Raw genomic sequence first — 16,491 nt, 5'->3', positions numbered from 1 at the left:
TCTTTTTGTCGGTTATATTACTGAGCAGTCCCTGTTTCGCTGCAGCTAGGCCGTCTAATTTTTCGTTTGAGCGACGGATGACCCAGCTACTTTTGACAATCGCATTAACAAATAATTAATATAAGCTTTAGCTAGCTTATCAGTTGCTCAAACTATAGCTGTAGTCTATGGGCAGTTTCTTACTTCTGATTTCTTGTAAAGTTCCATGCGTATTAGTAATTAATAATCATATTTGTATCACTAAAATATTGCGGGGAAGTAATATTCTCAATAACATTAAAAATACCAATCTCTACCAATTCCCATATTGCGTTGCTGAATATAACCTAATCCCTCTAAGTCTGAGCGGAGACCCCACCCTCAGCAGTGGGTTAATGATGATCAACACAAATAGTAATACAATAAACAATAATGTTATCGTGTCAGATCTTGACGCGTGAACGTACAGGCTGTAGCTAATGCCTAGATTCATCGCAGATTACAACACACAATTACTTAGCCCGATCAATGGATTCTGATCGTATGTTTGTTTGTGATGATACTGAATTGGTATTGAGATCTAAGCGGTTTAGTTCAAATCCAAATGTGTATCGAAATTCTGTCAAAACTTGTTATGTTGAATTAAATTTAAGGGTAAAAAAATCTTTCGAGGATTGAATACTTTGGCAACACCCTCACACATAATTCTGCCATATAATATTATCGTATAAAAAATATTCTGATTACACGGATGCTGTCAGGGGCAGTGAAATAAAGGAATCATATATTTTTTGGTAACTTTTCAAGCTGTTTCGAGCTGGACTAGGGGAAAGACTTATACCTAGCTGCTTTGGGTTATAATACGGGTTCATCGGTGTTTCAATATTGGCCCATTGCTAGGCATAGGTATTCTCCCATAGTAAGAAGAGCTAAATTCCACCGAGCTGGCCAAGTGCGCATTGGTACGACCTTTGAAAACTTTACTTTTTAAGAATTCTCATGCATGTAAATTTTCTCACGAATCTCTCTTTAATAAGAAAGAGAGAGAGAAAGTAAAATCTGGGATTCGAACCTACCGACTGAGAGGCTGAGTTTCAAACCACCATTGCTTTTTACCCCACTGCGGAGGGGAATGTTTTTCAAAAGTATGTCTCATTTTTTGGCACGCTCTTGAGCCCAAACGACTACGTGGCAGCGCAAAGAGTCGTCCAAATTGTGGGAGTAACCTTACGTAATTTTTTAAACAGGGTTTTTGTTTCTACAATAATTACTATTTCATAGAACGGGTTGCAGCCGTATACATCAAAGGTCTACAGTATCTCATTCATCAGCTCACTAGTTAAGTAGTTACACAATATCTTTGAGAAATGTATAGCGTTGCCTTTGATGCGAAATGTAATTTTCCGTGTCGAAGCCTTAAGTATGTTCGAATCGAAACTTAAGCTATTACTATTCAAGATACTATTATTGTTGCTTGCATTCAGTAATATTAGGTATTCAAAATTCCCTTAATGGTATGATATGTACATTAATGTAACATTTAGTATGTTGTATAACCTAATTTACCTGAATACCTTTATTTTGAGTATAGGTATTGGACTTTAGGCACGAGAAGGAGAATTAGAACATTCTTTAGACCTCATAGTATTGACAACAAAATAGTACAATCTTGAAAAAGTTACATAAGTATAGCGAAAAATATATTTTTAACAAAACTTTATTTGTGTAACAATCAAAAATATACTCCTTTCAAAATTTTCAGAAGATATGTTCATAGAAGAGTGTTTCTAACAGATACAAAATTGATACGGAACCTGGGTCTTAGTTCTGGTTCTGGCCTGCCCCGCCTTTTAATGAAAACAGCGCTGTGGATATCTTGAAGACGCGCTTCATCTCCGCTCGCGATGTACCGAGAACCCTGTGTAACAAAGAGTCATTTTTTCAATGAAAATAATTAATATTGAAGGTCTGTATGATTATAAAGGGACATTTAATCTGAAATGGCCCATTTTTTAAGCTCTGTAAACATTGCGGACGAGTGGTTATTAGAATAACGGTTTGTCACAGTCGGTGCGTTGCAGGTTCGATTCCCGGTCAAATAATTAAAAAAACATTATGTATAAATGACTAGCTGACCTGGCAAACGGTGTGTTGCCATATAAAAAAAAATGGTAAGGGTGGACAACCCTTATCACTTAGAGGTATGAAAAATAGATATTAGCTCATTCTCAGACATACTGAATATGCATATAAAATTTGGTGAAAATCGGTAAAGCCGTTTCGGAGGAGTACGGTAACCAACACTGTAACACGAGAATTTTATATGTATAATTATATTTCTTTGTATAAACTATTTATATATTTCATTAAAATTATTTTCATCTGTATATAATTACGATATTATCACAAAAACATCAGCATTAAAAACTTAAGACAATGATATTACCAACGAAAAATTGCATTTTCGTGTAATTTTCAGAAAATATATCCTCCCTACTATTTAAACTCCTATCATTATCTCCAGTACGCCATACGCGTGAGTTAATTAAACAATTTACCTTAAAACTAGTGTTTTAATTCAGTTTAAAGTGAACGTACAAGGGCGATAACCGTGAATTGCTCTGTAATCAACGTATAATGCACTTGGCGTTCGTTAGCATAATGGAATTCCTCTTAATGAACCATTTGTCATCTATAATTACAACAAAAACAGGTTTTATAGATATTTAAAGTTTACTGTACGAAAATCATATTTTAGAGGTAACACAAAAGTTTTGAAGGTGGTAGAACCCTTTGTGGTTCGACTCCGGTGGCACCACCGCCACACCTATTTCTACCTAATAACAGCAGTGTTAGGCACTGCTGTGTTCCGGTTTGAAGGATGTGGTATGGGAGACAGACTTTTCCGAGGCGTTCCAGCTTAGTCCTCAGGGGTAACGGCGCATCTGTGGCCGACCTCAGGTAGGAATACCTAATCCTATCTGGGATTGATTACAGATGTCCATGGGCGGCAGTAGCCACTTACCATGGTGGACTGCATGATCGTCTTTTACTCCTATATTATAAAAAAAAAGTATTTATTAAGTCTTGTCTTTGGTATTTGTTATTTTTTATTAGAAGATTTGATTGATTTGCCGTATTAATTCAAGTATATGTGAGGGTCTAATCGTTAGTTCAACTATATGAGGACCAAAACAACTGAATTTTGTAACAGTACCTACAACCGATTGAGCTAAAATTTAGCATACCTACTACGTTAGAAGACAATACATTAGCTTAGTGACGTCATTCTAATTCCAATATGGCGAACGCCCTTTCTTTATTATTTCTTTTAAATGTTATTTTAAAAGAAATAATAAAGAATTGAATACAAACTGTATTTTTTTATTTAATTTATTTATTCGAAAAATACACTATTGAGTTAACTTTAGCATTGGTGATAATTCACAAGAATTTCCATAAAAATAGAAATAAAAACACCATTGCAACATCTTACTCCCATGCATCTTTCCGAGATGAATACAGCTCTATGGGGGTTCCGCGCTAATCACATCCGTCTAGTCATGGTTTTGTTGGTGGGGGCGGTGTTGTATGGGGAAGTTATAGCTTCCATTTGTAAGGTTTTCAGTAAAACTTTTAATTGGCCAGCCATTTATACTCTCACATTTGCGATGTCAAATAATTTTAACTTCGCTAAAAATACATTTATAGAAAAGAAAACACAATTTGACAAATACTCGATTAGTCGCTAGGGAATTAAATGTAATAAATTGCTTTTATTTATTTAACCTTTAAATATTTCTAATTTTATTTTTCATTATAAACAGTTCTCAAAGCAAATATTTACATTAATCATCAGATTTATAAATAATATTCATTATTAATTGTCTGGTTAAGCTCTAGAAAATATGTGTGCTCTTTGAAAATTGTATTGCAAAGTTCCATAATCGTCTATATATAAACATTTTTCACTAACATTCCCCAAACACCTCTTTGAAGAAGAAGTTTTCATTCTTATCTTACACTTCGCTCTTTATACATTAAAACAGACCTCACAGAGCCCTTAGGGCCCACACCAAAATATAAAGAAGCAAGGAATGTCAAGAGCTAGCTCAGGACATGCGGAGACAAGCCCTTGAGCTGTCAAAAGTAGGTACTGAGACAATTGTTAGCCTTGTTTGCTGACGTCTGGGCAATGTCTAGCTAGACACACTCAAGTTTGAAAATTCGTCCAAAAGTTTTTTTTGTGTAATGGAAACAAGGCTTACAGCACATACGCTTGCGTTTGTGAAGTCTCAATTGATGTAGTTTGCTATTTCACCACCAATCAAAATGTCATACAATGTGTATGATATTCGATCGATTTATGAATATTGTCATAACTATTTATAGGGAAAGTATCTTTTATAAATCTCATTCATTAGTTATAACCAAGTTGAAAACAATAAAAGAGAATTAAGTAAAAAGTACACAAAGATGCATTAAACCAGAATGAAGCGAGTCCGCTGATTTTAATAAACAGTTTCAATAACTTCGTATTAAACTGAGTGAGTCTCGTACAAATAAACAAAGGCGGCAATTTATCCGCTCGTCCGGTTAACCGGAAGACTCGCTGGCAACTTCATTAACACGGTAATTAAATACGATTGTGCTACGGGCGACTATTTTACTTATATAATATTTAATTTTGAATATATTTGTAGTTACTTTTTTAACTTAATACTCTGTTGTATGTTTTAATATTATTATTAATGAGTAGGGAGGCTTGTATATCATTAAATATATTTTCTTTTGTAGTTAGATATGGATTTCTAGCGATATCTGTTTATGCTTAAATTATTAATTATTAGGTAATAAACAATTTATTTAGTAACTTAGATCTCAAAAGTAACAACGCATTTGCAGTCGACTTCATGTAGCAATCATGAATTGATTACAGATTTTCATGGGCGGAAGTAGCCACTTTTCATCTTAGTATTATAAAAAAGCAAATTTAAATAAGGTGAAAACAATAGCGGAGAGTAAACTACAAAATACACAAATAATTCATTAAATAAAAGTAAAGCGAATCCGCTGATTTCAATCAACAGTCTCAATAACTTTGTATTAAACTGAGTGAGTCTCGTACAAATAAACAAAGGCGGCAATTTATCCGCTCGTCCGGTTAACCGGAAGACTCGCTGGCAACTTCATTAACACGGTAATTAAATACGATTGTGCTACGGGCGACTATTTTACTTATTTCATCTTTAATTTTGTACGTTCTTCAGTTATTTTATAGATCTTAATTCTCTGTTGGAAATTTTAATTTTGTTTAGTAATTAAAATGTTTTCATATCTAATGTTTTACGTACATATATGTCATGTGTAACCATTTAATTTTAATGAAATCTCCTAGATGCAATCTTATTATAAATCTTATATTTGGATATGGGGTTACGACAACTGGTAATGCTTGAAGTATACTTCACCACGCTGGTCCAATGTGAAATTTTAGTGTCTAACCCATCGAATTATTTCAAGCTGCCTATCCTCCGAAAACATTTAAGGAGTGTTACATAATGCAATATAAAAAACAATCATTTTGTTCACAAATTATACATTTACATGAAATTATTGGGTACACCTGATTATAAATATTGTATGCTTGTGTTCAGGACCAGCTCCCTTCACTTTATCCTTTGGACTACACTTATAATAACTATTATAAAATGTATGTGTGAGATTGAGTGTGTGTTTTTTTTTATAATTTAGAAGTAGCAGACGAGTATGCAGTCCGCCTGATGGTAAGTGGCTACTGCATCTGGTTACCCATGGACATCTGTAATCAACCCCAGATAGGATTAGATATTCCTACCTGAGGTCGGTCACAGATGCGCCGCTACCCCTAAGGACTAAGCTGGAACGCCTCGGAAAATCTGTCTCCCTTATCACACCCTTTCAAACGCAGCAGCGCCTAACACTGCTGTTATTAGGTAGAAATAGGTGTGGCGGTAGTGCCGCCGGAGTAGAACCACAAAGGGTTCTACCACCTTCATAAACTGTTTGTCTGACTGACTGAAAGCTGATGTATACATACGAGTATATATACTACCTACATACGTATTTAATTATTTACACCTATGTAACACCTAAATCGTACTACTTCAAAACAATTCAGAACATAGAAACTTATCACGCGAAATCACACGAAATCACGCATTCCGTATAGAGAATTATAATACCGTTCAAACATTCGTAAATACAAACTCATCCCCTCAATGTTGATAGTAATTAAGCAGAGACCAAGTTTGGCGATGTTAGGGTATTGTTATACATGAGTTTGTTTGATAAGATTTGGCGACTAAAGGCGTTTCCCTATGTGTTTGCAACTAATTATTTAACATGAAATATTTTAAAATTGAAATGTACGTTTAAAATGTAAATGCCTCTCCTATGTGTATGGTATTTTGTTTTTCTAAATAGTTAAGCAAACTAAAATTGATGTTTGATAGTAAATTAAATAGTCATAATTAAAATAAATAACATGATGAAAAAGTTTAAAAAAACAAGCTTTGTTTTATACTTTGAAGGTGGTAGAACCCTTTGTGGTTCGACTCTGGCTTCACCACCGCCACACCTATTTCTACCTAATAACAGCAGTTTTAGGCACTGCTGTGTTCCGGTTTGAAGGGGTTCGATGCGTTCCAGCTTAGTCCTCAGGGGTAGCGACGCTTCTGTGGCCGACCTTAGATAGAAATATCTAATCCTATCCGGGGTTGATTACAGATGTCCATGGGCGGCAGTAGCCACTTACCATCAGGTGGACTGCATGCTCGTCTGCTACTCTTATATTATAAAAAAAATAATATTTGCTGTTACAATAAATGTTTTTAAAGTTTGTAAATTTTACATACCTTCTACATTAAACGTTATTAATTTGGTTGAACTTAATACATCATTAGAGATTTATAAGCGCAGATTTTGAGAATTGCTTTGTCGTCTGCCGATCGAACTATCGTACGCAAAACATTAGATAAATTAATTATTAATAACACGCGATGGTGAACACGCCTTTATCAAACAAACAAACAGCACGTTCGGGACACGTGATACCAATTATATAGTAGTTTATTGTATGATGCGAAATTCGTTTGTTCTGTTTAAGTTATGATTATAAATAGCGCGGAGTTAAGTTCTACGGGCATGGCTCGGGCCGTGTTAACTAAAGTAACTTTAATTTTACTAATTTATGTCAGTTACTTCAGCGTTCGATTTAGTTGCGTTGTGTAGGAAGGTGGTGAAATTGTAGTGTTTTTTTTTTAATTGATCGCATTTTTATATTGATAGTAAGCTCTATTGAAAAAAATATATAACTGGAGTTTTTATAAAACATGTTTTAAGATGAGATAATGTCGAATATACAGAGGAGTCATGATAATGAAGAATGAAATAAAAAATCGCTTTAGTTTAATTCTAGCATTAAATTTATAGAAAATGACCAATAGAATTTCAGTCAATGCCACCCAATGTGTTCATTCATTTTTTTTAATAAGTTGAATAGCGATAATATATAATTTATTATTATTTAAGTAAAGCTATAATAAAAACAGCCTTTTTAGATTACTTTATCTTGTTCAAGAATTTTATTTATTAATATTATTTTTATTAAAGTATAATTAGTTAAAATTACCTCCTAAAATATTATACCAAGCATAATGCTTAATTTTTCAAGTTGAAAATTAAATTCCTTCCCGTCCATTTACTATAACACCTTTCTCAGAGATTCTTCATAAAGTACTTCGCTGATATTTTAAGATGTCACAGACTTATGCTACGTTCCTCGTAGACAGTTACGAAGAGTCGACGAGAGCGCTACGGGCGTAGCTACATAACTTTAGACCGGATATTTAGTTTGAAAGTCCTTCGTCTGTCAGTCCTTTAACATTTTAGCTTTTACCTTCTTAAATGACACGAATAATAAGTATAATAAATATACTAATAATATAGTGCACAATACATATTTATAATTATGTTATGAAGTTGAAGTACCACATGAGTATGTAGTTCACCTATAAGCGGTATAGATACGTTTTTTAACCTGAACGCTACGTTAGTCTTAGCGTCTTACCACACCCTTCATACAAGATCACATCAGAATTTAACATTTTCTATATTATTATTACTATATAGAACAATATAACTACAATTATGTAGTTGTGTGTGTTTTCTCCGCAGTCAAACCATAAAGAATTAACTCTTACTATAAAAAATCTCACTTCTGAAATATAAATACTAAATTGATTGTAAAACACTTTTAAGGATTCAATTTATATTATCCACTTCAACTGACCAGTATTAAAAGGGTTGTGTCATTTAACATTTTAATTCTCTTTTTTGTTCTTTAATGTGGGTTAAAGAACTCAAATTTCTAAAATTAAATATCCGTACAATTTTAAGTAAGTAATCAGGGCTAACCTTAAATAACAGAATTACAGAAAAATAAAACCACTCAAAAACATACGGTCTGCAGTTTTCAGTAAACATTGCGAGCGTACAAAGCTGCTGGTTTGCAAAGCAATGCAATATGTGATTTCCGGGCTCCGTGCAAGAATAGCAACTGTTATTGTTAGCAATTCCCTAAGCACTTGTGTCTAGTGGATGTAAAATGTTCTGCAGCTTGAGATGTCGGAGAAATATGGTTTGCAACGTTTGCTTATTTACTTTGTGTTTTATATGTCTTCGCTTTATTATGTGGGAGCACGTAATTTATATTCATGTAAAGGGATTTTGAGGGATTTGCAACTAAAATGTAAACACTTAAATTGAATCAAAGAAAGGACAATGCCCATGAAAGTATGGACCGCCGTCCAGAGTTGCATCAAATTGAAACTTGTTGTGGACGATGTATAATTAACCAAATACTACCACCAATAATTATTTTTTAGATCAGCACCCGGGTTCTGAAGTTATTTACCGAAATGTTACATAACCTCAAAATCGAAAACATCCGACGATAGATTGATGGTCGGTTTTAACTGATAGTAGGTACCTATAATGTAGTTCGATTACCATACTCCATTTACTTTTAAAGGTAGTAGGTAAAAAAACCTAAAATAATCCTAAAAACCTAAAACAATGAATTCCGAGTATAAAATACCGCCATTTTAATTTTTAAGAACAACAATCAACATTTCGTCTTATTTTATCTTAAATGGAATCCCCTGTTCAAAGAAACTATTCTGATCGACAAACTATGTAAAAAAATCAAAAAATAATTTTAATATTACTTTCATTTTGACACATGAGACAAATCTTTAGTCAAAACACTAATTGATCTTATTGAATTCCGAGTATAGAATACCGCCATTTTAATTTTTAAGAACAACAATCAAAATTTCGTCTTATTTTATCTTAAATGGAATCCCCTGTTCAAAGAAAACATTCTGATCGACAAATTATGTAAAAAAATCGAAAAACAATTTTAATATTACTTTTATTTTGACGCATGAGAAAAATCAGTACCAAGAATGGGCATTCTCCTTTAAAAACAAAATATATATTTGGCGGGGAGATCGTCAAAATAGAATCAATAAATTTATTTAAATTTACATGTACAAACTTGTATTACATTGAAAATTAAAAATATTTTGTACATTACGATTTCGACCAAATTTGAGCTTAAAACTGTATGTTGTTTGTATGTTGATCTAATTTGTAATCAACATATATTTTATAAGTATTATTACTAATAGAAAAGTTTTTTCTGTCTCTATTAATAAAGAGGTAAAATATTATTTTAAAATATAGTAGTACTCAGCAATATTTCATTTTTTATAATGAATCCTTAAAGTTAATAACAATATTTAAACTAAAATAGCATCTTCAAGGTAACTTAGATTGACAATCAAGAAATATGGTATAAGTAGAATTAAAGCAGTAGTTCTGACTATAACTTCAAAATTCAACTAGTTTCGAAATAATTAAATGTTTCGAAAGATATACTGATTCTCGTCCGGATGCGAGGCGTGGGAGTCGTGATGGAAAATTGAATTTTCCAGAACAGACACTTTCAAAACCAACTTGGGATGTATATTAAACTTTGGCGCTCCTGTGTTTATCAAATTTAAAAAATACAGTATTTTATTAGAAGTTGTAAGTTAAAGTCGGTGCCAGCACTTCATATTTCAGTAAATGTTCAAGAGGTAAAACCCTTCGTTTTTTGACTCTAGTGCCACATGTAGGTTTAATCTAGTATTAGGAAAATTAGTTAGGAAATAATTTAAAAACAACTATTAGGAAAACTTGTCAGGAATTTATTAATTAAAAACAAACGTTTATAAACCGAGAACATTTTACTTCACAATTTTACTTTACAAAGTTAACAAAATAACAATTAAGCATACAAATTATAGCTTCGACAAGAAAAGTGGCAGAGTAACGTTCTTTACAATAGTCGGAAAATAACTGCGCAGAAAGCGATCTACAATGCCCTTTTATACGCCCCTTTTTACTGAATACCCTCATTTTAAGATTACATTTTCTATCATCTGTTGACGTTCCTAACACGGCCTCTCCTGACGGTGTGGCGTCCTCGACACACTCTTCTCATGCACCTGTAGACGCCTCGTAGATCCAGGAACTGCCTCGTACGCGTGCAGTAGTGGCACAGGCGCGTTGACTGTCCTGGCTGAAGTAGCAGACGGAGCTGTTGCCACGGCTAGACAAGGTGGTGTAGCGTCGTCTTCAATGTCAAACTCTGTAGATGAAAGAACGATATAAAGAAAACTGACAGAATTCAACCTTCTTAATCTAATCTTACCGATACAAAGTACGCCAGAGGAACTTTGATTCGGTAATACAGCTGTTTTTGATGGCGAGGCATCCTCAACCGCTTCATCACCCAACAGCAGCATGCCTCGACCAGCTGCATTCAGAGGATTAGATTGTTCACCTTCTGTAATTGAACAGACACATTTAAGGTTTCATACTTATTTGTGTGTAATGTCCTCAGATCTTTGTTTTTGAGAAAGTAATTAGAAACAACAATTCAGAACCCTCATTACAGATGCAAGCGTGCACTCAAGCATCAGCAATAAGTAATTCAATATGAAATTTTGAAAAGAGATAACAAAGATCTAGGCATGAGAAGACAATAAAGATGAATGTCGTACATATGCCTCAAACTGCGCAATTCAAGGCACAAGCACGACACCTTTACAATGGCTAGCCCGTTCAGAAAACGCTCTAACAAAGTAGCACGCTGTATTCCCAATGCTCACCGATACAATGACCATTAGCAACACATCGCTTATGCGGTAAGAGAGGCAAAATCCGGCCGAATCCGCCTCAGCCTTACCGCAAAGAATGGGAAGTAAAGCATAAAGATGCCCACCTCTATTAAGTCGATACAATTGGACATATAGAAATGTCTAAACACAGCGGATATAAAACAAACAGATACGAGTACCAATCACCCGGGGCAGTTCCTGTCTACGGAGTGCACCCTCATGACTCGTTAGGGGTCTACGAATGAGACATAACTTTGCATGTGTGAATCGGTACCCATAAAAGGTTGTTCCAACCCAAACTAATAATAAAATCAAAATGTTTGCCACACGAACGTCACACACACCGTGACTCATCACAGGTGTCCGTGGGTTCACTCTGCGTGTACAGTTGCACACAGCTCCAGGACCACATGTCTGAGCGACTCCAAGACAGCGTCCGAGCACACATAGCAAAACACAGCATTCGCTAGGGTATGTTTCATATGCACCCGCAGAGTGAACTTTACTTACGAACAAAGTCCTACACATTGTGTAGTTGAGTACACTAACTAATACGTTTACCATTATTTTTCTTATTATTTCCAACTTGCTATAAATATTACACAGTTTGTTACACTTTGTTACATGTTCAATAGAACCGCGGTAAATGTGCTAAATACTAAAAATGTCTTATTACAAGCTCAGCCAATATCGTCACGCTGTCGTCACTATTATAGCCCTAACACTCGGTACCCAGGCATTACATGGACTTAGTCCACAGAGGCCGCAGCGGGTCTTACACTGTATCCTTCCAAGTACCACAACCCGTCCCGGACAGTACCCAGGCATTACATGGTCTTAGTCCACAGAGGCCGCAGCGGGTCTTACACTGTATCATTCCAAGCACCAAAACCCGTCCTGCAACACAGTACCCAGGCATTACATGATCTTGGTCAACAGAGGCCACAGCGGGTCTTACACCTGTATCTTCCAAGTATCAAAACCCGTCCTGCAACACAGTACCCAGGCATTACATGATCTCGGTCAACAGAGGCCACGGCGGGTCTTACACCTGTATCTTCCAAGTATCAAAACCCGTCCTGTAACAGTACCCAGGCATTACATGGTATTGGTCAACAGAGGCCACGGCGGGTCTTACACTGTTTCTTCCAAGTACCAAAACCCGTCCCGTGATTGAAGTGACAGTACCCAGGCATTACGTGGGATATAGTCACCTCGAAAGCATAACAATTTTTCGAAGAGTCTTCTATACCAATCCACAACCCGTTGTTGACCTCCAGGCATTACATGAATGATCTTGGTCCTCTCGAAGTCGCGTTAGGCCTTACACGCTCAGTCCTCCCAAGTCATTACAAAACCCGTATATATTGAGCTGATAGCAAACATTGTAACGAGTACGCAAAATACTGATACAACAAACTTATTTGCACATTGTAACAAAAGTGTAACAATAATAAAATTGTAATTTAATTGAACTCACCCAGGTTCAAATTGTCCATTTTCTTACCAAGGACCAATTTAAATTCCATTTCAAGTACCCTTAATGCCAGTATCGCACGGAAGACCATGCAGCACACGTTAGCACCAGCAGTGCTCGCATCGCACGGCATCGCCCGCACTGAATAACAGCGCTCGGCAACGCCTAGAAGCACCCGCAGAACACGGCGGCGCCCGCAGAAAACGGCAGGGCCCGCACAGCGCGGCTGCGCCCGCAGATCGCAGTGGCGCCTGCACAGCGCAGTGACGCTCGTAGAGTGCAGCAGCGCCCGCAGAGCGCAGCACCCGCAGAGAGCGGCAACGCCCGCAGACCGCAGCGGCGCCCGTAAGGCGCAGTGGTGCCCACACAGCATAGTGGCGCCCGTAGAGTGCAGCAGCGCCCATAGCGCACAGCTGCGCCAACAGCATACGACGACATGCACAAGTCAGCACTAGGCTCCAACGTGTCACTATTTCACCTGTACACTGAGAATAATTATTTACAAGACAGTTTACATAACATAACGTAGTGCAGTGAATTTAATAAAAGTTTCATCATCATCGCTCGGCTAAACCTGACCCCGATTTACGTACATGTTAAGTGAAGGTACAGTTTTCCATCATTGCCTTCAAAGTTTCCAATCTTGTAAACTTAAGTACGAGTACATAGGTCTACGAACAAGGGTATTAACAAAATACAAATCTAAAATAATATTCTTAACGATTAAATAATTTGAATACAAATGTTTTGAACGATTTCTAACATCCACTAGTTTCTCTAAACAATTTCTTTAACAACTACACAGATTTTTATTACAAAACAAAATGGTTAAAGGACTTAAAAATGTTTAAAAGATACTAACAATTTTAAAATCTTTGGTACCATTGATATACCAAATGCCAAAGGTACCTACAAGAAAGCTAATATTTTGTCTGTCTGTCACAAACATAAAATGTTTTAAAACTCCAACACTAAATATTAGCAATTAACTCTGAAATTAAAAGTAATAAGAAAATATTGGTTTGATCCTTACCGCTTTGCCAATCATATCAAACTTGCCAGCAATAACCTCCAGCTCAGGCTCCACTACATGCCCGAGCATTCCACCAGTAGTGAACAGACTTAAGCCGCGGTCACCACGGTGGTGATGCACGTGGTTGACGCAATATGTTCCATTGCGCCACAAGCCGCTGTTATAACGCTAAAACCTTACCAATATCGCCCCTGGAGTACAGCCACAATACTCACGACTTCCGTTGTTATTTTACCGATACACGTGGTCTGCCACTCTTCTTGCTTACTTATTTAATTATTAAGAACAAACATACAAGGGGGGTGGATCAGAACGTGGGGCGGATACAATCCCACTTCTGATATTAGGAAAATTAGTTAGGAAATAATTTAAAAACAACTATTAGGAAAACTTGTCAGGAATTTATTAATTAAAAACAAACGTTTATAAACCGAGAACATTTTACTTCACAATTTTACTTTACAAAGTTAACAAAATAACAATTAAGCATACAAATTATAGCTTCGACAAGAAAAGTGGCAGAGTAACGTTCTTTACAATAGTCGGAAAATAACTGCGCAGAAAGCGATCTACAATGCCCTTTTATACGCCCCTTTTTACTGAATACCCTCATTTTAAGATTACATTTTCTATCATCTGTTGACGTTCCTAACACTAGGTTATCAAGAGTGCTTAAGAGTATAATAAGCAACAGTACTCAAATTTAAGCATGGAGTATTATAGTAGAATCAATGTAACGTTATATTAGACGCGGTAAATGTGTTTCTATAATAATGGACGAAGTGGCTCCAGTATTATTCGACTGATGAGTTACCACCGCCTTACCTACTTTTAGAGGGAATCTTGGTTCTTGCGTGTTAAGGGAAAGATGAGGATACCCCCAGACTAACACATAAGGCATCATAGGTCTCGAGGGGTAGAACCCATGCTGTTTAAGGTGTTAGTTACAAAATGTCCATTCCAGTGACCACTTATCGGTAGACTGCATGTTCTTTTACTACTCAAATTTTATGAAAAAATACTATTTGTTCAACTGCGGTGCTTGTCTCGCGAGTAATGGGAGATGCTACGGTGCCGTGCAGTGACACTGGGAGCAATGACCTTTGAACATGTTGTGTAGTGACGGTGAAATGAAATTATTTATTATAATAATATGCAATTGTATATATTTGTAAGCGTATATTAATTTTTATTAGTAAAATGATGATTCGCGATGGCAGTTATCATTACCATACCATATTGTATCTTATAATATCGCGTCAACATATATATTTTGTGATAGCATAGTGGTTGAAACTCGATTCCTCAATCAGGAAGTCAAGGGTTCAAATCAGGCACAAACCTCTGATTTTCCCCAGCTATTTGCATTAATATGCAAATAGCTTTTTTTCTTTATATGGCAACACAATGCATTAGCATTGTGTTGCCATATAAAGAAAAAAATGTTAAGGGTGAACAACCCTTATCATTTAGGGGTATGAAAAATAGATAATAGCCGAATCTCAGACCTACTGAACATGCTTATAAAATTTGGTGAAAATCGGTAAAGCCGTTTCGAAGGAGTACGGTAACTAACATTGTGACACGTGAATTTTATATATAAGTTTTATATATAAGGTTTTTATATATAAGGTTTATCGCTATTATTTACGCTCGAAAAATAAAAAAAAAATTAAAAAAAAACGTTCTAAATCTATCTAAAATCGTAAAAAGTCTACTATACTAATTCGTCGTTGGTCATTGCGGCGAACTATAGCTTAGAACTCTCTCACTAAGAAGACATTTATGCTCAGCACTGGGACAGAAGTAAGTTGAGGACGACGTATATATAAACTTTTTTTTCTCCGCGCCTAAACTATAATTTTCAAAACACTAAACAATATTTTCCAATAAGATAACGATGTGTACTCTCCGCTACAATCTCCGCTTACTATGTTTCATAGTTTGAAGAGAGCGTCGAGGAAAACAAAGTTTATAGTGCAGGAAAAATGTGATGAGGAAATATCTTATATGGGAAGCTAAAAAGAACATAAAAAGCGGCCTCGTTACGACTAGTCGTGGACATGCAGTCGTAAACGAAATGTAAGATGATTTAACTAGATCACGAGGAAGTGACTCTAACTTAGAAGGATATTCTTTAACAGCAATCAACACTTCTTTAATGAGACGACAATCACGGCACAGCAACGACAAGAACAGTAGTCGCATAATTCTATGAAGTTATAATGCACGTTGTTTCATTGGTCCGGGTGCCGACTGTTGTCAACGTCTCGTGTACTTACATCTGCTGTTAAAGCACTCTTTCATTTTGATGCTGGTTTGCCCTCACAAGTCTTGACTAGTTCTTGTATCAACGTATAATAATTTTCGACTTAAATACAATCCCTCATCATTATGTGGTTGGTTACAGGCAGTTAATGAGCAGCATTGATCGCTTAGCGACAAATGGACTGCTCCCTATTTTTATCTAATACAAAAAGTAAAAGATGCGATTCAAAATTACAACGTTACATCATAAGTTAAAGCTTCTAGACTCTAAAATATATTATTAGTAGCACAAACAATACAAACACCACATAATTTCGCCACATCGCCCACTTATCATCTCATCTTTATTTGCCATTTCGCATCAAATAAAGTTATATAGCTGAAAGCAAAACAATTGCTTTATAACAAAGCTAAAGGACATAAAACGCTTTGGTTACGAGGTCGTGGTCTGCCCTAATCTGGCA

Source organism: Epargyreus clarus, unplaced genomic scaffold, assembly GCF_041222505.1.
Source record: "Epargyreus clarus isolate Ecla_fem2 unplaced genomic scaffold, WU_Ecla_fem_2.2 ptg000018l, whole genome shotgun sequence".
Lineage (NCBI taxonomy): Eukaryota > Metazoa > Arthropoda > Insecta > Lepidoptera > Hesperiidae > Epargyreus > Epargyreus clarus.
Note: the sequence above shows the minus strand (reverse complement) of the source record.